This window comes from Mercenaria mercenaria, chromosome 7 (assembly GCF_021730395.1).
Source record: "Mercenaria mercenaria strain notata chromosome 7, MADL_Memer_1, whole genome shotgun sequence".
NCBI classification, from domain to species: domain Eukaryota; kingdom Metazoa; phylum Mollusca; class Bivalvia; order Venerida; family Veneridae; genus Mercenaria; species Mercenaria mercenaria.
Window position 1 is genome coordinate 82,064,473 of NC_069367.1, and position 25,902 is coordinate 82,090,374.

The window sequence follows — 25,902 nt, forward strand, 5'->3', positions numbered from 1 at the left end:
TTTGTTAGTATTAACTAAGTCTCCGTGCGTTTTAATCCTACATTGAAATAAAATGAAACTATTAAAACAAATGAATATGAAACTGACATGGTGGCGTCATTGTTATCACATACAATTTTGTGCCATATAAACTTTTAATCAATGACTGTTTTGTTCACTTTCCCATGTGTTGTTCTGTGGGGTAATATCACATGTTGTCACTAAGTATTAAGTTTGCATTTTAACAAATTTAATCTATCAGAAGTATCATAACAATTGACATAAACGTTTTATCAATATTTGTTTTGCCCGGAATCCGTTCAAAAATTCAGCATAAGTAACAAAGGTTTTAAGGACTCGCAAACAAAAGAATAGAATTTTACAAGATATAACAAGGACGACTAGCAAAAGTTATCAAAGACAAAAAGCGGAATTTCTAAACGAGAATTGCTGTCTCAATACATTTCTTCGAAGGTATCTAGGAATTCTGAGGGTAAGATAAAGTCTGGATTTTAAGCCCATAAGAAATGAATAAAACGCGTGTAGAAGCTGCTTTTGGCTATTTGAGATATATCATTAAGTATTAGGAAGTTTATTCCATTCAACTGACATGGCATATTAGAGAAATTGATACATTTCTATTGTCTCCTTGGGTTTTGCAATCTCGTTGGCTTCTTAAATATTTTAACACAATTTTATGAACAAAATCTTTAACAAATTATGTTAAATAAAGATGTACGTCTAATTTTGTAAGCATGCATTGTCTGCAAACACCTTTTCAACAATGTGAAAACTGAGAGAAAACTGAACGGCATGGTGATTTGCCATTTCCTAAGATTTAAATAAAAGATACATTTGTTTAGAATAGTTACTTACATTTCACGTAGAGCGTTATATTCGCTTCTGAATAGCCTTTGTTGTATTTATTGATTCCTTTACAGGTATATATATACTCCTTCGCGAAGACATGTCGCTACGAAGAAGGCAGAAAAGCGGGCATATGTTTGAGTATAGTTGACATTCTTTTCCATGTCAAGCTGATTATTGTTGTAAATATTTCCTTTCGGAAGCGGATTACCTTCGACGTCACAAACAAAGCTAACTAGATGATTTTCCAAAACTGTAACTGAGTCATTAACATCATGCCCAAGTACATAATACGTAATTACACTTGCTTTATCTAAAAAATAAACCGATCTTAGGTAACTACGTATGCGTGTCAGTAATGTTGAAGCACCCTATGCACGGACATAAACTGAGAGATTCAAATTAAACTAAACACGGAGGTCAAGTACGAGGCATTGTAAAACAGTAAGTGGGTAGTCTATGATTACAACTGAACATTTTATCGGCAAGTGAACCATTTTCCTAAACGATCCTGAAATTCAATAAACAATGGGAATTCAGAAAACTGAAATCACAACTCTTAAAGCAGATATTCCGTTTAGAAAAGGACTGGTTTTAATGTTTGAAAGAAATTGCTATAGATGCAACGAAACAAAACTATTCATTAATGCGCATTTCATATAAAATGTAAAAATGACTACATTAATCGGCCAGTGATTGGTGCATATAATAATAATATCTATTTGATCCCACTACTACACTGTACAAGAAAACAATATTTTTAAGTTAATTGAGACAAAGCCAAGCTCGAGATACAGAAATTTTTCGTGTGACGAAACTATCAAGCTAGCATGTGGAACGTAGATGATAGCTCATACCAATCATTATGTCAGAAAATTGGCATCACGTTTTGTATGACTCAAGTAAAGGTGGCATTTTCGAAGAAGCCAAGTAGCTGATAAGAATGTTAAATTTGATTGTACGAACATAACCGATCGATATAAAAAGAATGACTCTCCTAGAATAAGCAGCAAACAAGAGGGTCATGATGACCCTGGATCGCTCACCAGAGTAATATGAGCTACATGTTTCAAATGTCAAACTGATGATTTTTAGAATTTTTTTGGAAGATTTTCTGCTGTACAATCAAGTAACCCCTGGGGCGGGGCCAAGTTTACCCCGGGGGTCATGAATGGAACAAAGTTTGTAGAAGTCTACTAGGCAATGTAACATATCAAATATCTAAGATCTAGGCCTTCTGGTTTATTTTTAGCAAATTTATGAAGATTTCCCTATATACAATCAAGTAACCCCTGGGGCTGGGTAAATTTGACCCTGGGGGTACAGATTTGAACTTTTTTGTAGAGGTCTACTAGGCAATGCTACATGTCAAATATCTAAGATCTAGGCCTTCTGGTTTATTTTTAGAAATTTTTTGAAGATTTTCCTATGTAAAATCAAGTGACCCCATGGGGCGGGGTCAATTTGACCCCGGGGGTCATGATGTTTCGAAATTTTTTGCAGAAGTCTACTAGGTAATGCTACACGTCAAATATCTAAGATCTAGGCCTTTTGGTTTATTTTTAGAAAAATTTTGAAGATTTTCCTATGTAAAATCAAGTGACCCCTGGGACGGGGCCAATTTTGACCCCAGGGGTCATGATTTGAATATATTTTGTAGAGGTCCACTAGGCAATGCTACACCTGAAATATCTAAGCTCTAGGGCTTCTGGTTTATTTTTAGAAAAATTTTGAAGATTTTCCTATGTAAAATCAAGTGACCCCTGGGCCGGGGTCAATTTTGACCCCGGGGGTCATGATTTGAACAGATTTTGTAGAGGTCCATTAGGCAATGCTACATGTCAAATATCTAAGCTGTAGGCCTTCTGGTTTATTTTTAGAAAAATTTGAAGATTTTTCTATGTACAATCAAGTAACCCCATTGGGCGGGGTCAATTTGATCCCGGAGGTCATGATTTGAACAAATTTTGTAGAAGTCTACTAGGCAATGCTACACGTTAAATATCTAAGATCTAGGCCTTCTGGTTTATTTTTAGAAATTTTTTGAAGATTTTCCAATGTAAAATCAAGTGACCTCTGGGGCGGGGTCAATTTTGACCCTGGGGGTCATGATTTGAACAAATTTTGTAGAGGTCCTCTAGGCAATGCTACACGTGAAATATCTAAGCTCTAGGCCTTCTGTTTATTTTTAGAAAATTTTTAAAGATTTTCCTATGTAAAATCAAGTGACCCCTGGGGCGGGGTCAATTTTGACCCAGGGGTCATGATTTGAACAACTTTAGTAGAGGTCCTCTAGGCAATGCTACATGTCAAAATTCTAAGCTCTAGGGCTTCTGGGTTTTGAGAAGAAGATTTTTTTAAGATTTTCCTATGTAAAATCAAGTGACCCCTAGGGCGGGGTCAATTTTGATCCCGGGGTCATGATTTGAACAAACTTGGTAGAGGTCTACTAGGCAATGCTTCACACCAAATATATAAGCTCTAGGTCTTCTGGTTTTTGAGAAGAAGATTTTTAAAGTTTTTCCTTTCTGTTGCCATGGCAACCAGAGTTCTGCATGGAATTCAATTCGCCGGACGGACGGACGCCGGACGGTGAGCGATCACAATAAATGAAAGTACACGTAAGTGTTACATTATGTAGCGATCACAATAGCTCACCCTGACCACTTTGTGCTCTGGTGAGCTAAAAAGGCCTCGATATAGAGTATAACAACAAACCCCTTGAATTTCAAATCATCTTAACATATTGCATGATAATTAAGTCGATAATACATGAATCGTAGACTAGATATAAAACGATGGGAACTGTATCTTTTTATATAAAATCTGTTGTTCTATTAATATTTATACGTAAAATATTTTGGTGGATTAAATCTAACTTTTACATTATTTACACTGTAATAACGCATAGCATGTAATTAATAAGTTACATGTATATACATTAAGAGAATCCAAATTTGAAGAATCAAATATTTGCTTTGCTTACTGCGCTGTCCGACGTGCATTACTAGAGGAACCCTAGGGTTCTTAGGTTTTAGAATATGACCTACTTACAAACTACAACATTAATTTAATTAATTTATGAGCACTTTGGAGTAGCAGCGTTTAAATTTTTGAGTATAAGTGTACAATCAACAATAATAAGATCGGATCTAAATTCATAATGTATTTGCCTACATACACAATACATTCAAGTGGATGTTTCTATGACTCTGTCCGTCCACTGCTATTCCTCCTGTCATTATCATTGTGTTATTTACTGTACAGGTATATACCGTGCCGTCTTTTCTTGAAACATTTTTGATAACGAGGTCTCTTCCGTACCAGAGACTTTTATCATTCTCTCTTGCCCATGTAACAGTTGTATCAGCGGGGTTTCCAGGTATGAAAGTACATGTAAGTGTTACATTATGTCCTTCTTCAGCTTCAATATCGTTCATTCCGACAACATCGGGCGGATCTAAAATTACGATTATCAAAGGTGTAGTTAAACTATTGATTTTTTTTTCTAGAACTCTATTATCAAAATGATGCATAGCTTAAACTGAACAAAACCTAAAATTGATTTATTTAAACTTAAAAGTATCTTTATGCCTGAAATAAAAATAGAAATATGATGGGTGAACGCATAACTAAGCTTATTGTTATCTGAAATTTAAATGAATGAACTGTAAGATTAGTACTTAATACAATTCGTAAGAATAAAATATTTACATAGTACAATTTGACTGATTAAGTTTGCAGATAAAATTGTGAAACCACATTTATTCAGGAAGGGTCTAAATTGTCCACCTGAAAACTTGTAGTATATCTGTATATTACCTGTATTATAAGAATGATTTGCGTGAAGTTTTTGTGGGCGAAAAAAATAAGTCACTAGGTCGTGGTGGGTCTTTAACGATTGTTTACTATAAGAATCGTACATGCCTGCCTGTGTAAGACGGGGTTTTCCCTACCCGAGGGACAGTGTGGAATGGAAAACCGAGCGTTAGCGAGGTTTTTTATCCATGCTGTCCCGAGGGTAGGGAAAACAGCTGTCTTACACAGGCAGATATGTTAAATCATTTTCTTGCCTATCATGTTCAAAATAGATCGTGGAGACAAACAGGTTTTTGGTATTTCCTGACATTATTTATAAAGTTTATGACGTCACAATGGTACCAGTACTATGTGACGTCACCTTAGTGCACGCTATTTTAGACAAGGTTTTCCCCTAGGGAAAGACATGAATTTATAGTTCAAACATCGTTTTTATCCATTGACAAGCGACGGATTTTCAAAAAAGTAACCAACTTATTTTCATATTGTTTCATAACTGAAGAATCTGATCCACTTAATCATGAAGTAGTTCAAAATTAATGAGTATTCATTGTTCCGCCTACTATGGATTTCCCACATTCTAGGAGGCGGAGCAATTACCAAAGCAGGGACTGCATACAAGAATTAATGTGTCTATGTAATAAACGGACCAAATAGATAAATGAGCCGTGCCATGAGAAAACAAACATAGCGCATCCTCACAGTCTGGTCAGGATCCATGCTAACAGTTTCTCTAATAACAATAGGCTTTGAAAGCGAACAGCATGGATCCTGACCAGACGTCTGGCGCGGCTCAAATATCAAATTATGTTTTTAGTTTCATTTTAAAATACAAGCTGCACTTTCATAGTACAAGTCTGACCTTTCTGCACCTTCCACTACCTCTGCTGGTCTGAAAATAAACCAGGGTGCACTTAGATTCTACGTTGGTCTTGTTTTATTAGCTCACCTGTCACAAAGTGACAAGGTGAGCTTTTGTGATCGTGCGGTGTCCGTCGTCCGTCGTCCGTCCGTGCGTGCGTGCGTGCGTGCGTCCGTAAACTTTTGCTTGTGACCACTCTAGAGGTCACATTTTTCATGGGATCTTTATGAAAGTTGGTCAGAATGTTCATCTTGATGATATCTAGGTCAAGTTCGAAACTGGGTCACGTGCCGTCAAAAACTAGGTCAGTAGGTCTAAAAATAGAAAAACCTTGTGACCTCTCTAGAGGCCATATATTTCACAAGATCTTCATGAAACTTGGTCAGAATGTTCACCTTGATGATATCTAGGTCAAGTTCGAAACTGGGTCACGTGCCTTAAAAAACTAGGTCAGTAGGTCTTAAAATAGAAAAACCTTGTGACCTCTCTAGAGGCCATATATTTCACAAGATCTTCATGAAAATTGGTCAGAATATTCACCTTGATAATATCTAGGTCAAGTTCGAAACTGGGTCATGTGCCTTCAAAAACTAGGTCAGTAGGTCAAATAATAGAAAAACCTTGTGACCTCTCTAGAGGCCATATATTTCACAAGATCTTCATGAAACTTGGTCAGAATGTTCACCTTGATGATATCTAGGTCAAGTTCGAAACTGGGTCACGTGCCATAAAAAATAGGTCAGTAGGTCTAAAAATAGAAAAACCTTGTGACCTCTCTAGAGGCCATATATTTCACAAGATCTTCATGAAAATTGGTCAGAACGTTCATCTTGATGATATCTAGGTCAAGTTCGAAACTGGGTCACGTGCCGTCAAAAACAAGGTCAGTAGGTCTAAAAATAGAAAAACCTTGAGACCTCTCAGGAGGCCATATATTTCACAAGATCTTCATGAAACTTGGTCAGAATGTTCAACTTGATGATATCTAGGTCAAGTTCGAAACTGGGTCACGTGCTGTCAAAAACTAGGTCAGTAGGTCTAAAAATAGAAAAACCTTGTGACCTCTCTAGAGGCCATATATTTCACAAGATCTTCATGAAACTTGGTCAGAATGTTCACCTTGATGATATCTAGGTCAAGTTCGAAACTGGGTCACGTGCCATAAAAAACTAGGTCATTAGGTCTAAAAATAGAAAAACCTTGTGACCTCTTTAGAGGCCATATATTTCATAAGATCTTCATGAAAATTGGTCAGAACGTTCACCTTGATAATATCTAGGTCAAAACTGGGTCATGTGCCTTCAAAAACTAGGTCAGTAGGTCAAATAATAGAAAAACCTTGTGACCTCTCTAGAGGCCATATTTATGATGGGATCTGTATGAAAGTTGGTCTGAATGTTCATTTTGATGATATCTAGGTCAAGTTCGAAACTGGTTCATGTGCGGTCAAAAACTAGGTCAGTAGGTCTAAAAATAGAAAAACCTTATGACCTCTCTAGAGGCCATATATTTCATGGGATCTGTATGAAAATTGGTCTGAATGTTCATCTTGATGATATCTAGGTCAGGTTTGAAAGTGGGTCCCGTGCCATCAAAAACAAAGTCAGTAGGTCAAATAATAGAAAAACCTTGTGACCTCTCTAAAGGCCATATTTTTCATGGGATCTGTATGAAAATTGGTCTGAATGTTCATCTTGATGATATCTAGGTCAAGTTCGAAAGAGGTTTATGTGCGGTCAAAAACTAGGTCATTAGGTCTAAAAATAGAAAAACCTTGTGACCTCTCTAGAGACCATACTTGTGAATGGATCTCCATAAAAATTGGTCAGAATGTTCACCTTGATGATATCTAGGTCAAATTTGAAACTGGGTCACGTGCCTTAAAAAACTAGGTCAGTAGGTCAAATAATAAAAAAACCTTGTGACCTCTCTAGAGGCCATATTTTTCATGGGATCTGTATGAAAGTTGGTCTGAATGTTCATCTTGATGATATCTAGGTCAAGTTTGAAACTGGGTCAACTGCTGTCAAAAACTAGGTCAGTACGTCTAAAATTATTAAAGTCTTTTGACCTCTCTAGAGACCATATTTTTCAATGGATCTTCATGAAAATTGGTCAGAATTTTTATCTTGATAATATCTAGGTCAAGTTCAAAACTGGGTCACATGAGCTCAAAAACTAGGTCACTATGTCAAATAATAGAAAAAACAACGTCATACTCAAAACTGGGTCATGTGGGAAGAGGTGAGCGATTCAGGACCATCATGGTCCTCTTGTTTATACATGTAGTTGCTTAAATTGTACTGTTAGATCATTACGAGTTAAACCTGCATATTATATTTCCATTGAATAAGAATATAAAATTGTGTTCCACAAACTACTCGATATAAGAATTAGTCGTTTACTATGTATTTATGATATAAACTAAATTAAAATCATCCAGCACTGGATCAACCGCTGTTACTAAAATGACCTTGTATAAAGTTGTAGTAAAAGTAGTGAGAAACATGATATTTTTGAAACAGTATAACCTCATTTGACCTTTTGACCCTTGGTCAGGACTGGTCAATGCCGGACAATTTAAAATCCACAGGTTTTAAACCAACTAAGAAGTTTTAAATACATATGATATTGATGAGTTTACAAAATAAAATATATTGTTTGAAAGAAAGAAGATTTACTGATAATATAAACCCCCATTATGTCATAACAAAAAATGGGAGAAAAATGATAAAAGCTACCTGTTTGTCTTGTGGGAAAATGAAAGCAAAATTTGTTAAAAGTACTATCAAAGCAGGTAATTTAGATATTCATAAAGCAATGTTACCTTTATTACCTAAAAAAGGTTTAACACTTCCAGGATATAACTATTGTGGACCAGGAAATCCTTTAGATAACGGACCAGTCGGACCTCCTGTCAACGAACTGGATGCAAGTATGTATGGACCATGACTTTTGCTATGACAGTGGTGTAAAAAAGAGTACATGTGATAAGCAAATGCTTTCCAATTTAAATACACTAAATCAAAAACATTTGGAGAAAAGATGCAAAACATTTAGTTGTAAAACCAGCTATCAAAACGAAATACAAACTTGGGTTGGGACAAAAACGAAAGTCAAAAAACGGAAAAGGGGTAGAGTATACCCCCGGAATCACATGGAGTGATGAATAGCAGAAGAATTACACAAACCAATTAAACGAAAATTTCAAAAACGAAGGGTAATAGTTAATGACATTGATGATACTTGGTCAGCTGATTTAGTTGACATGCAAGCTTTTTCAAAATACAAAAAAGGAGTAAAGTACTTGTTAACCGTTATTGATATATTCAGTAATATGCTTGGGTTATTCCATTAAAGAATAAAACCGGAGAATCTGTTACAGAAACATTTGAAAAAATAATTTTAAAAGGGCGATTACCAATAAATTTATGGGTGGATGAATAAAGAATTTATAATAAAAAGTTTGAATCATTTTTGAATAAAAATAAAATTAACATGTACCATACATTTAATGAAGGAAAGGCTGTAGTTATTGAAAGATTTAATAGAAGTTTAAAAAGAATAATGTGGAAATATTTTACAGCAAATAATACTTATACTTATTTAGATAATTTGCAGGATATGGTTGATAAATATAACAATACAAAACATTCTAGTAAAAAATGACACCAACCGAAGTTAGTAAAAACTTAAATAAAGGTACGGTTTACTTTAATTTATACGGTGATTTAAAGACACCAAAAAGTAAAGCAAAATTTAAAATTGGTGATCGAGTTCGCTTAAGCAAACTTAAAAGACATTTCGAAAAAGGATATACACCAAACTGGACAGAGGAAATATTTATAATTTATAAAATTAATAATACAAATCCCAGAACATACTCTATTAAAGATTTAAATAATGAAATAGTTCAAGGTTCATTTTACGGACAAGAACTTTTACCTACTACACAAGAAGTTTTTAGTATTGAAAAAGTTATTAGACGACACTATAAGAAAAAACAAGCTTTAGTAAAATGGAAGGGTTATAGCGAAAAATTTAATAGTTGGGTTCCGTTTAGCGATCTTGAACAAATTTAATTAGAAAATAAAAAGTTTAATTATATAAATGAGCAATAAAAATCTAATTTCTATAATTGGAATAGAAACAATAGATCAATTAATTATTCACTTAACTAAACTAGCTGCTGCTTACAGAAAAAGTTATAAGTTTTGTGGAAGAGTAAGTACTGGATTATATATTACAGCAGGTATTTTTGGTTGCTCAGCGCATTAGCACTTGTTTCCAGCTATTCCTGTATTTGTAGCAGTTGCTGGTGCTGTTCCATCAGTAATTACATATTTACTAACAGACTAAAACTTGACGACAAGAAATTATTTTAAAAACACATCATCACAAAATAAAACAACTTATAACAAAAGCACGGATTGGAAAAGTAAATAAAGAAGATCCAAATAAAGTTATTCAGGATATTTTTACAATACTATTAGAAATGCAGAAAGAAAAAAAATTATTCAACACCTCTTGAAATGCATATGAAGGAATTTAAACTTAACGGATATAAAAGCAAAAAAGAAGAAGAGTTGTATTAAAGATTATTAAAGATTTATTAAAGATTTATTAAAGATTTTTTCTATAAGTATTTTATATAAATGAGAAAAATTATATCAGTTGAAGGTAATATTGCATCAGGAAAAAGTACGTTTTTAGATATTATTAAAGAATATAATCCTAATGTTAATATAATTCCAGAACCAATTCACGAATGGAAAAATGTTATGAACCCAAGCGGAAATTCATATAATCTTTTTGAACTTGCTGCTCAAGAACCTTCCAAATATTTATTTCCTTTTCAGCTAACAACTTTAAACAGTCATATAAAAATGTTATTTCTGCTAAACAGTTTTGATGGTGTTTCTGTTCTTGAAACGTTGTTATTTAACTAACAGTAACGTTTTTACAAAACAACATCACGACAACGGTTTATAAATGACCCCGATGGGCAGTATACAATCTTTTCTTAACTGATCATATTATAAAACCATACGGAAAAAACCCAATTGATGGGTTTTGTTATGTTAAAACCGACCCAGAAATATGATTTAAAAGACTCCAAAAAAGAAACAGAACGGAAGAAAACAAAGTTGGTTTAGATTATTTAGAAAAACTGCACAAATTACACGAAGAATGGTTAAACAGAATGTTTCAAGAAGGTATTAAAATTTTAACAGTTGATAACAATTTAGAAAAAATGACTTTAAAATCTTATTCAAAAGATATAGATAATATAAACAAATTTCTCAGATCAATATAATTTTTTAGATGTGTTTTTAAAGATTTTTTCTATAAGTATATTATATATAGATGGTTAATAGAAAGGTAGATAGAATGATTATGCCAAAATTATCTAGCACTTTAGGAGAAATAATGAATCCAGACAAAAATTCATATAAGAAAGTTCTTAAAAGAAGAAATGTTATTAAATCAAAACTTGATCAAATAGTTAGCGATGAATATAAAAACCACGTCATTGATAAATTACAAAATGTTATAGATCCTTATCTTTTAAAAAATAATTTATTTGAATGGAACTGTGGTTGTCTATTAACTGAAGAAGAAAATGCTGAAAGATTATGTGATTGTCCCAGACCAAATAATATTAGAAACAACCCTAAAAACGTTATTGTAACCGACTGTGATACTAATGAAGAAAAACATATAAAAGCAATTATGCAGCGTCTAAAGACCTTGGTATTAATTCTGGGTTAATAACAATTGCTGTAAAGGAGAAAACCGGTAAAATGTGAATATCAAAAACTAATGGAAAAAGATATAAGTTTAAATATTTTAATTCTTCTTAAAGATAATTTAAAACTTTATTTATTTTATATTTTTTTAATTATTTTTTTTATTTATTTTTTTAATCCTTTTTTGCTTAACGAATTTTAATTTCTAAATATAATATATAGATGGAAATCGAGAGATCTACAAAACAATATTAATAAGAAATTTGAAATTAAAATTACACATAGACAGATCCAAGAATCAATTATATTTAACTATAAACGACTCTTATGAAATACTAAATCTGAACTTAAAACTTTAAAAGGTATAAAAATAAACGTTGTTTTAAAAATACCTTTTGCAAAAATGGATAAAACTGATACAATATATAAATCAGCTTATTTTCAATCAAAGGCTTTAGAAATTATTAACACAAATGAAACAAAAAAAAACTTTACATCAAGCTTTTGATGAAATAATAAATAGAATTGGTAATTGGATTTCTGAAGGAAGCGGCTGGAGAATAGAGTCAGTTGATGCTCATTATATAAATAGATATAAGTATAGTCCTTTGGCTGCTTCAAGTTATTTAGAATTACCAAAACCATTACAAAATCCAATGAAAGGATTAATAAATATAAAGAATGATGATAACGAATGTTTCAGATGGTGCCATTTAGCTTACAAATTTCCTGTTAAAGAAAACCCTCAGAGTTTCAAAATATAAAAAACATATAAACGATCTTGATTATACTGGAATTAAATTTCCTGTTACATTAAATCAAATACCTAAAATAGAAGTTTTAAATGAAATATCATTTAATATATTTGGTTATGAAGAACCTACAGGAATTTATCCATTGTACATATCAAAATATCAATACGAAGAACACTGTGATATGTTATTAATTAATAAAGATAAGATAAATGGCGACTGTAAATCACCAGAGACCCCAGTCCAACATTATGTTTGGATAAAAGACTTTAATAGATTAATGTCTAACAAAACAAAACATGCAAATTAAAAACACTTCTGTAAAAGCTGTCTGCAACATTTTTCTCAAGAAAGAATATTAAATGAACACATACCAAATTGTTTAGCTATAATGGTACCCAAGGCGTAAAAATGCCAAAAGAGGAAGTAAAGTACAATTTAAAAATTATCATAAAGTTTAGCAGTACCTTTTGTAATTTATGCTGATTTTGAATCAATAACTAAAAAAGTTTAACTGCTTTATCCATCACTGAATCTTCATTTACAGAACCATATCAAAATCATATAGATTGTGGTTACGGCTATAAAGTTGTTTGTTGTTATGATAACAGTTTATACTAAACCAACCCAGATTTATAGAGGTCCTAACGCAGTTTATAAATTTATTGAAAAAATGCTTGAGGAAGAGGAATATTGTAAAGAAATATTTAAAGAACATTTTAACAAAGATTTGAGAATGTCTAAAAAAGAATGAAAGTGAATTTAAAAACAAAAGTTTTGTCATATCTGTGAAAAAGAATATAAGGAAAATGAAAATCCTGTTCGAGATCATTGTCATATAACAGGAAAATTCAGAGAAGTGCTCACTCAGAATGTAATATTAATTTTAGACTAACACACAAAATTCCTGTTATTTTTCCACAATTTAAGAGGTTATGACGGTCATTTTATTATGCAACAAATAGGGAAATTCAAAAAAGAAATTAAATGTTATTCCTAACAATATGGAAAGATATATGCATTTATGATTTCTGACTTGGTCTTTATTGATTCATTCCAATTTATGTCTCAATCATTGGATAACCTAGTAAAAAATATTCCAGAATTCAAATACTTATCTCAAGAATTTGATTACATAGAATTATTAAAGACAAAAGGTGTTTATCCATATGATTACATGGATTCATTTGAAAAATTCAAAGAAACAAAATTACCTTCTAAAGAAGATTTTTATTCAATTTTTAAATGAAAAACACATATCTGACAACGAATATGAGCATGCTAAAAATATCTGGAAAAAAATTTAAATAAAAACAATGGAGAATATCATGATCTATATTTAAAAACTGACGTATTACATTTAGCTGATGTATTCGAAAATTTTAGAAAATTATGTTTGGAGTACTACAAATTAGATCCTTGTCATTATTTAGTAGCCCTGGTTTAGCTTGGGATGCAATGTTAAAAATGACTGGATTAAGTTAGATTTAATAACTGATATTGATATGTATCTTTTTTATTGAAAAGGGACTGAGAGGAGGAATAGTTATATTTCAAACAGATACAGTAAAGCAAACAATAAATATATGAAAGATTATGATCCTAAACTGACAGCAAATACATTATGTACCTCGATGCCAATAACCTTTACGGTCGGGCCATGTGTCAACCTTTGCCCTCTGGAAACTTTAAATTTATATCCGAAAAACAATTCAAGAAATTAATTGCAAAAGGTAAAAGTAACTTTAAGTTGAATGTGATCTTTAATATCCAAAAGAATTACATAAAACCCTCAACCATTATCCTTTAGCTCCTGAAAAAATTAAAATACCAACAAATGGCTTTCCAAATATAAGTAAAAAATTATTAAAACAAATAATTGAAATAGGAAAAAGTAAAGTAAAAAAAATTAGTATCCAACTTTAAGACAAAACAAAATTATCTAGTTACATTAATAAAAATCTTGAACTATATACACAATTAGGTTAAAAGTAACAAAAATACACAAAATATTCACTTTGACGAAAGTCCTAGGTTAAAAAAATATATTGATCTTAATAACTCAAAAACGATCTAAAGCAAAAAATTCATTTGAAAAAGAACTTCTTTACGTTAAATCTGAACAACTCTGTATTCGGTAAGCCGAAGGAGTAAGTTACGCACGAGTTAATATAAATTAACTCATGATGAAAACTTTTATTAAAATATAGAGGCCCAAACCTACATTTGTTAGATTTGCAACGATGTTTAACAAGAATATGTTAATGGATCAAGAATACAAGAAAGTTTGTTATTAAACAACTATGTTATGTTGGAATGTGCATTTAAGATTTATCAAATATTAATGTAATGATTGTCATTATAATTACATTAAGGAAAAGTACGAGGGTAATTTGGTAAATTACTATTCACTACACTGATACATTAGTAATGAAAATAAAAACCAAAGATGCATATGAGATTTTAATAAGGACAAAGATTTTAATTTGATAATAATGAATATAGATAGACAACTCAATAATTTTATTCGAAATAATAAAAAACTAATTGGAAAATTTTAAAGATAAGCTGCCTGGCATTCTATTGTTGAATTAAGTTGGATTACGAACGTAAATGTATTCATGATTTATAAGAAAACGAAGTTAATATTAAAAAATGTAAAGGAATTAAAAAAACATGTTGTTAAGAAAACATAGTTCATAAAAATTACAAGATACTTTGTTATTTCAACCCAAACTAATCATACCTTTAAAGTTATTCGTTCTGATAATATAATCTTTCCAGCTATGTTATAAATAAAACATCTTATCATGTTCTGACGAGAAAGATAGATTCCTTGATAATTGGATTAATACTTTAGCTTAGTCTTAAATACCACCTCTTAAATTTAATTCTTAAAAAATTAACTCTTAAATTATAGAACCATAAATTGTTTGTAAAACTGAAATATTTTTAACGTAAAGAATTAATATAAATAACAACATTATTTAAATTTTATTAGCATACTTTAATAAATAGATTCCTTTTTTTTCGTTATTTTTAACATCGTACTTAAAGAATTACTTTTCTTTATTTTTTAGTTGTAATTTAGCTCTCCTTTATCTAATTTAATTGCATTCAACAGAATAATAAGATGCAAATATAAGATAATTCTTACATTATTGGCCATTATGAACTAAACCAGGACTAGCATTTACAGATTCCATTGAAAAATCCACTATCAGTATTTGTATAACAATGTTTAAAAACAATGAGGTTTTCCTTATTATTGTCTTTCTATTTTCTTTTTCTATATTATTTACTTTTTTCATTATATTATTGATAAATATTCCCATTAAATTATTATTTCCAGTTAAAAAATAAAAACACATTAATTATAAAAAACTAAAGATTAACTCAAAAGTCTGTTCTATCATAAGATATAGGTTCACCGATATGTAGAATCTGATTAACTTAGACCGTCCAAAAGCGTAAATGATACTTCTGTAAATGTTTGAATCTTCATAGGATGAATGGTCAAACATTGTCCCTTGTGTTTAATAAAATCATAATTTTTTTCGTTATAAATAGATCCAAACAGATCATGTCAAAGTCCCCTCAGCGGCTATATTTACTTATCAAATATACAAAGAATGGATCATCATATTCATTCCACCACCTAAATATAAAATGTGATATTGGGTCTTAATCGATAATCCGTTCACCTATGGCTTGGCCCCCGTTAATAAAATCAATAATATCTAAATTATATAATTTCCGTTTTTTCGAACTATATAACACTCCCCTTCAAAAGCACATCTGGTACAGCATTTTATATTGTTTGGTTTATGTATATAAAATCTATAAAATCTACTGTAATTCCAGATCTAATTGAAGTGCATTCAAATAGCTCAACCGGTCCAAAACTTCATATGTTGAATATAACCAGATACACTGACGGTTAAACTACTTTTTCATTTTTACGTATTCATAAAAATTTATCCAAACATTGATTTTTTCATAAAAAAAAACTGTTATAACAAAAAGAAACAATTCATGTTACTTTTCTATTCTTTTTCCAGTTCCTTTGCTCTAAGTCTTTTCTATCTTTCTTTTAAGTTTAAGAATGTATTTCAGCAAAAATCATCAGTTCGTTTTTGTAGCAATCTTCAAAAGCAGTATAACATCAACAACACCCATTTGTTCAACTAATTGTTGGTTTCTTGTTTTGAGAAAAGCATTTAGTTACTTTTGTAACGTTCGTTGTATTAGCAGTAATTACTTGGGTATTAGCAGTGATTGATTCTCCCTTGTTTAGCGATATTTCAACTACAGAGTCAAGATCATTTGTTATTTTTTAATTTTATCATTAAATTCGTTGATAACTTTTGTAATAAACCTGTAATTTACGTAAGTCCGGCGTACTTTATATTGTGACGTGTGTTCAACAGTACAAATCATTAGTTCTGATGATGTTTCTTAAAAATTCGTAGCTGATCATTAATTGGTTAATTGCTTTAGCAAAACAGTGATTGAAATTCTCCTTGTTAACTGATTTTTTCAACTAGCAAGTCATTTCCAATTTTTATGTTTTTTCAACTTTAGCATTAAATTCATTAATATCATCTTGTAATTTTTTGTTATTATTACTTAATCTGCATACTTTAAATATGACGGTTGTCAACCCGTACTAAAACCAAACTCGAATTTGTTTTTTAAAGTCATCTAATTTAGAATTATATCTTTTTCAAGGATAGTCTAATGCTGTGTCATGATCATCACCTCTTTGTGAAGCTGCCTTTTCCAGTTCAGATTTATATTCTGCAAGTTTATTTGAAAATGTATCGAGTAAATCTTGATTCCCTTTTGTCATTTCAGTATTTAGTTTATTTATTTCTGTTTTGATTTCTAACTGCTACATATTTTGTAACTTTTTCTCAGCTTCAATAATCTTGTCTTTTAGTTCTTCATGTTTAATCATACTATCTTTTAATTCTTGAATTTGAGTGAATAAAATGTTTAAATTAACTCGAAATACTTCTTTTATGTTTTCGTCTGTCAAATCAGATTTCTCTTCAAGTTCTTTAATAGAATCAACCATAGCTTTCATTTCTTCTTCAATTTTACCTTGTAATTGAACTATTAATAATGAATTCTTTTTAAAATCTGTTTTTAATTCTTCAATATTCTTTACTTCTTCTTCTAATGTCTGTTTTATAGATTTGATGTCTTCAAGATTATAGTTATCTATTACACTTTGAACTTTTTTAAACATAAATCGTCTTGAAACTGCATCGTTTGGTTTATCTGGATCTCCTAGGTTGATTATTTCATTACCTCCCATATCTAATGCTCTGTTCATTGTGTTATCAAGTTCCTTATTTTTGTGAAGATACGATTCCGTTTCCTTTTTAAGTTTTTTGAATTGTTTTTTAGTAGCATAATCACTTAAATCAATATCAAATTTAACTTTACTTATACTGCCAGGTTCACTTATTTGTTCTATATTATTAAAAACTCCCATTATATAATTATTATATATTACCAGTAAAGTTTTTTCTAAAAAACTTCCTTGGTTTGTCAATATATAAGAAATCATATTTTTGATTTGTTGCATTAGCAAAAGAGTTAGGGTTAATATTTTGTTCATTACAAATCATATCATTTTCTCGTTTACCTGGACTTTCAAATAAAATATAATGTGAACAGTTAATACGGATATCTTTTGGTGTTTTATAGTAAGACTGACTTAAATAAATAACACAACAGTTTTTGTGACGTCCTTGAATAAAGTATTTTGTTATTTCATTTTGAACTTTTTTATCTTCACATACAAAATCATCAAATATTACTACTTTTTGTTTTTCTAATTCAAGATTCTCACAAGGTTCAATTTGGTTGGGATCAGCTGAATATTCAAGTATTTCATTTGGATCTACTTTAATTTTTTTGCAATTTGACTTAAGTTGTTAATTAAATCTTGATATTTAGATTGTTCTAGGTTTTTAGCATATAAGTATAATTTATCATAATATATAAGAGGTTTTCGAAGTATATGCATTAGTGTATTTGTTTTTCCAGATCCAGAAGATCCACATATTAACATTCTAAAACATGAATCTGGCATAAAGGGATATTGCTTAAATTGTTTAAAGTTATTAGATTTATCACTTTTTGTATCATAATTTGGAATTTCCATTTATATATAATAATACATTATCTTACATTATATTACATTATTTTACATTATTTTACATTATCTTACGTTATTATATAAATGCAATCAAAACTTAATGAAATAAGAATAAGAAAAAACTTAGTCGGGCAAAAGATGAGAGCTCTTAGAGAAGAAATAATGAGAGAAAAAATAAGAAAAGCTACAAATCTGGACATGTATACTGAAATTTATAAGCCAATTACTGAAGGAATAAAAAGTCAAAAAGAACAATTATCAAGTCAGTTAAAAGCATTACCTGGAATTAAAGAACAACTGGCATTAATTCCAGAACAGTTTGCTGATAAGATACAAGAAGCAGAAAATCTAAAAGGGTTGGAAGAGCTATTCCAAGAACCAATACGATTATTACCACCGAAAGATCATATGGGTTTGGATGATGAAAATAATGAGTTTGAAGACACTAGAGAATTTCCTGAAGAATCAGAAGAATTAGAAGAAAAATTGGGAGCAAGACCAAAAGAATTTACAGTTAATTTTAATAAAGATATTGATTTAGATCTTTTAGATGAAAAACAATATTATACTCCGCAAGAAGTGTTTGATTTTTTTCACAGCAAATCTAAAGATCCAGATGAAAAAATGACTAGAGAAGAAGTAGAAAATATCATAGAAAAGGCATAAAAGGATATAAAAAATTGGGTAATGAATCTGGTGCAATAACTAGAAAGAAAAACAAAACAAATTTCGATCTGAAGCAAAAGGAAGCAATTATAGCTAAGTCGGAAAATTATAAAAAATATAGAGACGTAATCATTGATATTTTAAAACAAGGAAAAAAGTATATGGGAAAAGGAATAAGATATCATAACCCATATGTGACGTCGTCTTTGAAAAGCGGTCCAGATGCGGCATGACGCAATATCGAGAAACGACGTCTAAAGTTGCGCCAAGTTTACGCGCGCAGCTTTCTTACACATGTTTTAATTAGCAAAAGTTTGACCGTTAAAGTACGACTGCTTGTTACATGACTGATAACAGCCTACTAGAGAAAGAATATTCAGACATCAGACCTGTAAAAAAATAGTGGTATTACGCCTGAGACAAACTATTTCGTTCATAATCAGTTGTTTCCCCTTCGCTAATGTATGTTTCCGGTTTCGGATTTTATCAGGGAAGCATGTGAAGTTTACTTTTGTTTAACTACCTTTTGTTCAACGATGAAGGGATCTGAGACTTGTAATACTGTTTACTGATTTGGTAAGTACCGTTTATAAACAGTTGTTAATGTAGATTCTCTAATATATTTTAAACTTTCACTGAAATAAGGCTGTCTTTTACCCGGAAGTGAATCCAAAACATACCGAGGGAAATTTATGAAATTTATCTTGTGGCCACTAAACACAGATGATTTCATTATGCCTGTGTATTTAATATAAAATGGCCAGTTGGGTTGTCACAAAGATTATTGACGGCAGGCAGCTTCTTACACATTGTGACCAGGATTCATCAAATTATTTCATTGTCCATAGTAAGCATCACTGAGCATTAGTATGGAAAAATACAAAATACATGTAGCTATGATAATTAATAAATTTGATGCAGACTTACAGATGCCTGCCTATGTCACATCATTTCTCGAAAAGTCCCGTCTCACAGTAGTAGCCAAGGTATTTTAAAAGGAAATATGTAGATGTCCGGTAACCGGATGCCTACCCTGCATAATTCTAGCTGTCCGGCAACAAGACGACTAATCTCTCCGCGAATGTTTTTCTAGCTGTTTGGCGATCATTTTATATATGAATACCGTAATGAATAAATTTATTGTATTATTTTTTTTTTGGCATACTAAGGTTTGAATATTCACCTGTAAGGCTTATTCAGACAATATTTTAAAATTGATTACCGGACGACTAGAAAACCCCTATAGGATAGGATAGGCTAGGCGTCCTGTTACCGGTTGGCTAAAACACTGGCTAGGTTTCTGCTTACCGGATGTCTAGACGCTTCCATTTATAAAGTGGTAACTGTTTCTGCTGTGGGTCTCATAAGTCATGTTATTTCTGTCTGGTGACTACTCTCTTTCCATTATTGTTGATTCAGAATGTTTTGTAACAGGATGATTGTATATGGATAGTGGGAATTTATGCTATTCATAATTTTAACATGTCCAAAATATTGCGGAATGATACTTATTTCACTTGGGTATTGATTACATTTTACTCGGACTTTATCATAGACTCCCTGTGTAAAATCTTAAACTTTTAACTAAAATAAAGGTATTAAATCGATATAATATTTCAGTGAAACTTCAAAGTTTTGTTGTTTGTAGCATCATCTGGGGCATGTGCAGTGAAAAATCTGAATTTGATTTCTAAAATAGTGTGATATCTATTTCTGAAGTCACTGTATCTTCATTGTAAATATACTTCGTTATACCCAAGTGGAAACTGGCAGGTACTCGAAAATGCAGCCCTCTGATTGGTCAATTAGAACCCCTAATGTACTGTGATGTCATGATAAAGTTATGAATATAATGAAAATCTTATTTTTTTAATTTTTGAGCCTTGCTCAAGTTGCTGTGTGTAAAACAATTTATGATCCTTTAAAACATAGATTCATAGTATAAGAACTTTTAAAGCATTTTGTGGTAAGTTAATGAAACCTTTCACAATCACATTATTAATTAAGTATTCAGTTTTTGATTTTTAGTGATGTTTACAGTACATGTAATGTATCTTCTTTCAGATAATATTCCTTGTTCCTTTGATGGTTCATTCCACTACAGCTGGTTCATATACCCTACACTAGCCAGGAAATTGATCTGTTTACTTTAAGATCTGAAGAAAATGTAACATATTTTGGATGTGCTTTGAGGAATCAGGTAAGTAACATGCAGCTAATGGCTCCTATTATAATTCTAATGCAATATATTATTAAATTATACCTGTGTCTAGGTTTTGTTGGAGCCTATACAAAATAAGTCTACTTCTACACTAATGATTTGTGTAATGTATGTGCATGTACTGTGACTATTGAATGGCTTAAACTGACAAAACTGGCATTATTGAAATTTAATTTCAACAATCCGGTTTTAAGGAGGATCATTTTGTGTAAAGTCTTCATTACATTGGCTATTAGCCTGAGAAAAGTCTGTGGCACTCAATAAGTACATAGATAATTTGAATGCTTAACACTACATGTACATGTGTAGAAGTTGATATCTCATTAAGTTGTAGAAGAGTTCTAAATAATAGGAATTTTAATTAATTATTTGAAGTAAATCAATTAATTGTAATTTAGTTTAATTGTAATGTGATTATTTTCAAATTTAATTAACCCATTCTTGACTTAGAAATTGTGATGTGATTGAATTTTTTTACCAGTTTTATTGCACCAAGAATAAGGATTAGAATGAAGACTGTAAAGGTTCCTGAGATACATGAAGATAACAGATACTTTTACCAAAGACTTTTAAATGTTTTTTCAGGTAGGCAAGTGTTTCCTCTTGTTTATGAAAGCAGCTCAGTTGGTTAAGGAGCAGACAACTTGTGAGCATGGTACATCACTACCTGTATTGGTATTCCATTTTGACAATGTTGCTAGCTAGGATAGAAATAACATCTTGCTGTGGTATGGTGTGTGGAGAGTTTTACTAGGTAACAACCATTTTTGATAGCTGTTAAAACAGTGTATACTTTTAACCCTTAGGCTGATTGAGGCAGCTATGTCTGCCTTTGCCATCTGTGCAGATCAAGATCAACCTGCACATCTGTGCAGTCTGATCATGATCTGCTGTGTTTGATATTTAGTCAGCAAATTTTCTATGAGAACCCCCTATAAGCTATAAATAGTACTGTCTCTATTTAAGATGGCGTAGTCCATTTTGCAAATTTAGCAAGTTAAGGGTTAACACAATAAATGCAAAAAAATGTGTTTTAGAATATCCTATTTGCAGTAATCAAAATCTACAAACAAAGTACATTTTATATACTGACAGCACGCTGTCTGTCAGTCAATATTTTAGAGCATTGGTTGTAAGAATCATCTATTATTATATAGTGATAACTCTGCTTTTATTAAATAAAGCGACTCCCGGGTTAATTATTTAAGATAAAATGTTTTATTTATTTGTTACAGGATATCACAGATCGATTGAATATTCAACAGTGATCACAGACCATGCAAAGTTTGAATCTGACTTGCACTTTTGAATTTAGAAGAATCTGTGGAGGAGGGTGAATGCTGAGACCTTTAATAATACATGATATTGCTGACACAGTGTGTCAGTCATAAAAGAAAGGTCATATCATTGCACAGTTGGTCAACAATGATTTAAATCCTGTCACATTCTACCAGTGGAGAAATATCTTATCACAATATTTTAAACTTTTGAAGAAGATAACCAAGTATTACCACTTTAACATGTCTGCAGAAACACCTGGATTGTTATTGTTAAAAGTGACAGTCCAGTTGAGACAGTTAACTTATTAAAATCTACTCCACCTTGCCAAACGAATATTACTGACATGGAATGACACAAGCCTGACAATGGTACCTGTATGAACTCGTAAGAGAATAGTATTTGTCTGAAAAGTCAAAGGATTCTGTTTGTCCAAGACCACTTGAACTGAAAACTGAAATTGTGATTGACGAGGATTTTTCTGAGAACTGAAAAAGGAAGTGAATATAAAAGATAGAAATTGTTGTTGAATTCAAACGTTTTAATACACAACACTTTAGCCTGTTTTGCTGTTCATATAGATGTGTTTAGCTGTTACAGTTAAACATCAAGTAAAGGCTGTAGTTTCAGTTACCTACATTAATGTATTGGCTGGAAATAAATATTTACTTTTCACCAGAGCTTGTAGCAGTGTAGAAAAAAGGAATTTAGTATGTATGTTGCCATAGTAACATAATTCAAATTATATTTCATTGAAATTATTGATTTGTATTTTAAGGGATCTGCAGCATATAATATAATGGTAAAATAATGTTCACTTTCTTCAGTATTGTCAGTTATAACTAGCCAGTGAAAAAAACAGATTATGGGGAAAGGGATGACTGAAATGTTTATTCTTACAATAACTACTTTTACTTTTTTTGTTTTGTTATCTTAAAGTTTTTTATGTGAAATTTTCAGATTTCTTTCCTGAGTACTTATACTTTCAAATATTTAACTTATATTAGAAATACTTTTTTTAAAATAAGCTTTTGTTTTTAAGTATTATTGTAGGAAAAGGGAATTTGAAACATATGTCGCCATGGTAACACAATTTTCTTAGAAAATATGGAAAGTTTTTAATTAGCTGTACTTTCTAGTATTCTACTTTAAAATAAGCATAAACAATAAAAAAAATCAATAGTAATATATGTTTCATTTATTTCAAAATAGCCATTTATTACCAGCAGGTAAAAGGCAAGTTATTAAGAAACAATGACAGAAAATCAAATGTCTTATTCTTATAGTTGTTACTCATGTTACAAATGCTGTCATAAAACAAAACATTTTAATTTTTTTAACATGGAATTTTGAGATAATATTCTTGAATACATACCACTTTATAATATTCAAGTTATCTGAAACACTTTTCCAAATTTAGCTCTTTTTAAAAGTATTATTATAGAAAATAGAATCGAATGCATATGTTACCATGGTAACATAATTTAATAATGTTTTTATAGAAAATGTGAAGGACATTACCCAGCTAGATGTTTGCACTTTATGTGAATATCTAAATATTCTTTGTAAAAGAAGATTCATTTATTTAAAAATAGCCAGTGATTACCAATAAGTGAAAACACAAACTGAATAAACAACGACTGAAATAGTTTATTCTTGTGGTTATTACCCGTGTTACGAAATCTGTCATAAAACCAAACATTTTATATCTTTTCACATAAAAGTTTCAAATTTTACTTTCGAATACATATACTTCGAAATATTCAACTTATAAGAAACATTATTTCAAATTAAGCTTTTATTTTTAAGTTCTATTGTAGAAAAAGGAATTTAATGCATATGTTGCCATGGTAACTCAATTTGAATAATGTTTTCATAGAAAATATGAAAGATTTTAATTAGCTGTATTTTTCTGTTTTAAGTATGCATCACAAGAATAAAATTTCATAGTAATAGAAGTTTATTTTTTTCCAAAATAGTCATTTATTACCAGCATCTAAAAGACAAGTTATGAAGAAACAATGACAAATCTAACTTATTCTTATAGTTATTACCCATGTTACAAAAACTTGTCATAAAACCAAACATTCTTAATATTTTCATGTGAAATTTTCAGAATATTTTTATAAATACATATGCCTTCTAATATTTTACTTTTTAAAGTCCTTACTTTAAGTGAACATGTTGTTTTTTTAAGTTTTATCATAGAAAAGGGAATTTAATATATTTGTTGCCATGGTAACACAATTTGAGAAATATTTTTATAGAAATTGTTGTAGATTTTAGTTGATTATCATTTTGTGTAATAAGGAGGGATCTTATATATATCATGCAATTGTAACAGAAGATAAATTTATTTCAGAATTGTTAGCCATTACCAGTAAGTGAGAAATAAACTAGAAAGAAAGAATAACTGAAATGTTCTGTTTTTATTTTTAATATCTATGTTACAAAATCTGTCATAAAACTGACAATTTTGAAGATTTTCATCTGAAATTTACAGGATTTATTTCTGAATGGGTATACTTTCTAAATATGCAAAAACCTGAAAATGTCAAATTTCCTCATCTGGACCCATTTTCTCAGTCATGGTCACATATAAAGTTTCACCAAATGGATAATATGGTAATTTAATTATTAACTTAAATAAACTTTATGGTCACAACAAATTAATTGCTAAGGATCAAAGAACTGGAAAAGAAGTTATTAATACTGAAGTAGATAATGATTTGATTGATTTGATTAATAAAAGATATAACAATAATAAAAAACATTCAATTCATTCAAGAAAAATATTCAAAGAATTAACAGAAAAGTCAGGATTACCTATCAATAAAAGATCTATGAAATTTAAAAAAGTAATTAGAGGACAAGGTTATGACGTTTGTCCATGTAATCCAGAAGAATTGGTTAATGAGTTGGAGTTAATTTGTGGTTCGATTGATGCAGGAAATAATAATGAAGAACTAAAAAATGAAGGTATTAGGGTAGTAGATCAATTATTAAAAATGAATTCACTCTTACCAGAACAACATGAAATGTTATATAAAAAATATTTTTCTTGAATATATAAATGGAACAAAAAATAGTATTAAGTTCTGAAACAGTTAAAGATAATAAAAATACTCCGAGTGATTTTACAATCAGATTTAGTCGTTCTTTAATTTTAGATAAAAATAAAACTTATGTTGTTGGTTTGGACAGTATTAACACTATGACCTATTCTTGGCATAATATTAGTGATGAATATGATAATAAAAGAATTCGTTATAATAATGGTAAGGATTGGAAAGATATCATATTTACAAATGGTTCTTACAGTTACACAGATATTAATAATTATATCAGGGAAACATTAATAAGTAATGATGATTATGAATTTGATAAATCAGACATTGCTGCCGCAGGCATCAGGGGACCATGGTCCACTCCAATAAGTTTGGAATTTGATTTAAGTAGTTTTAAGATTTTGATTTCAATTAAAGATAATTTTATGTTGGATTTAAGAATGTCAAATTTTCATACATTGCTTGGAT

At 30.5% G+C, this 25,902-nt stretch overlaps 1 long non-coding RNA gene across 1 annotated transcript; it reads left to right on the forward strand.

Moving 5' to 3' along the window:
* Positions 1–19,304: 19,304 nt before the first annotated feature.
* Positions 19,305–24,779, forward strand: LOC128558697 (uncharacterized). The gene is made up of 4 exons (XR_008371862.1): positions 19,305–19,443; positions 20,932–21,067; positions 21,674–21,842; positions 22,324–24,779. It is a non-coding gene; the product is annotated as an uncharacterized LOC128558697 (long non-coding RNA).
* Positions 24,780–25,902: the final 1,123 nt, after the last annotated feature.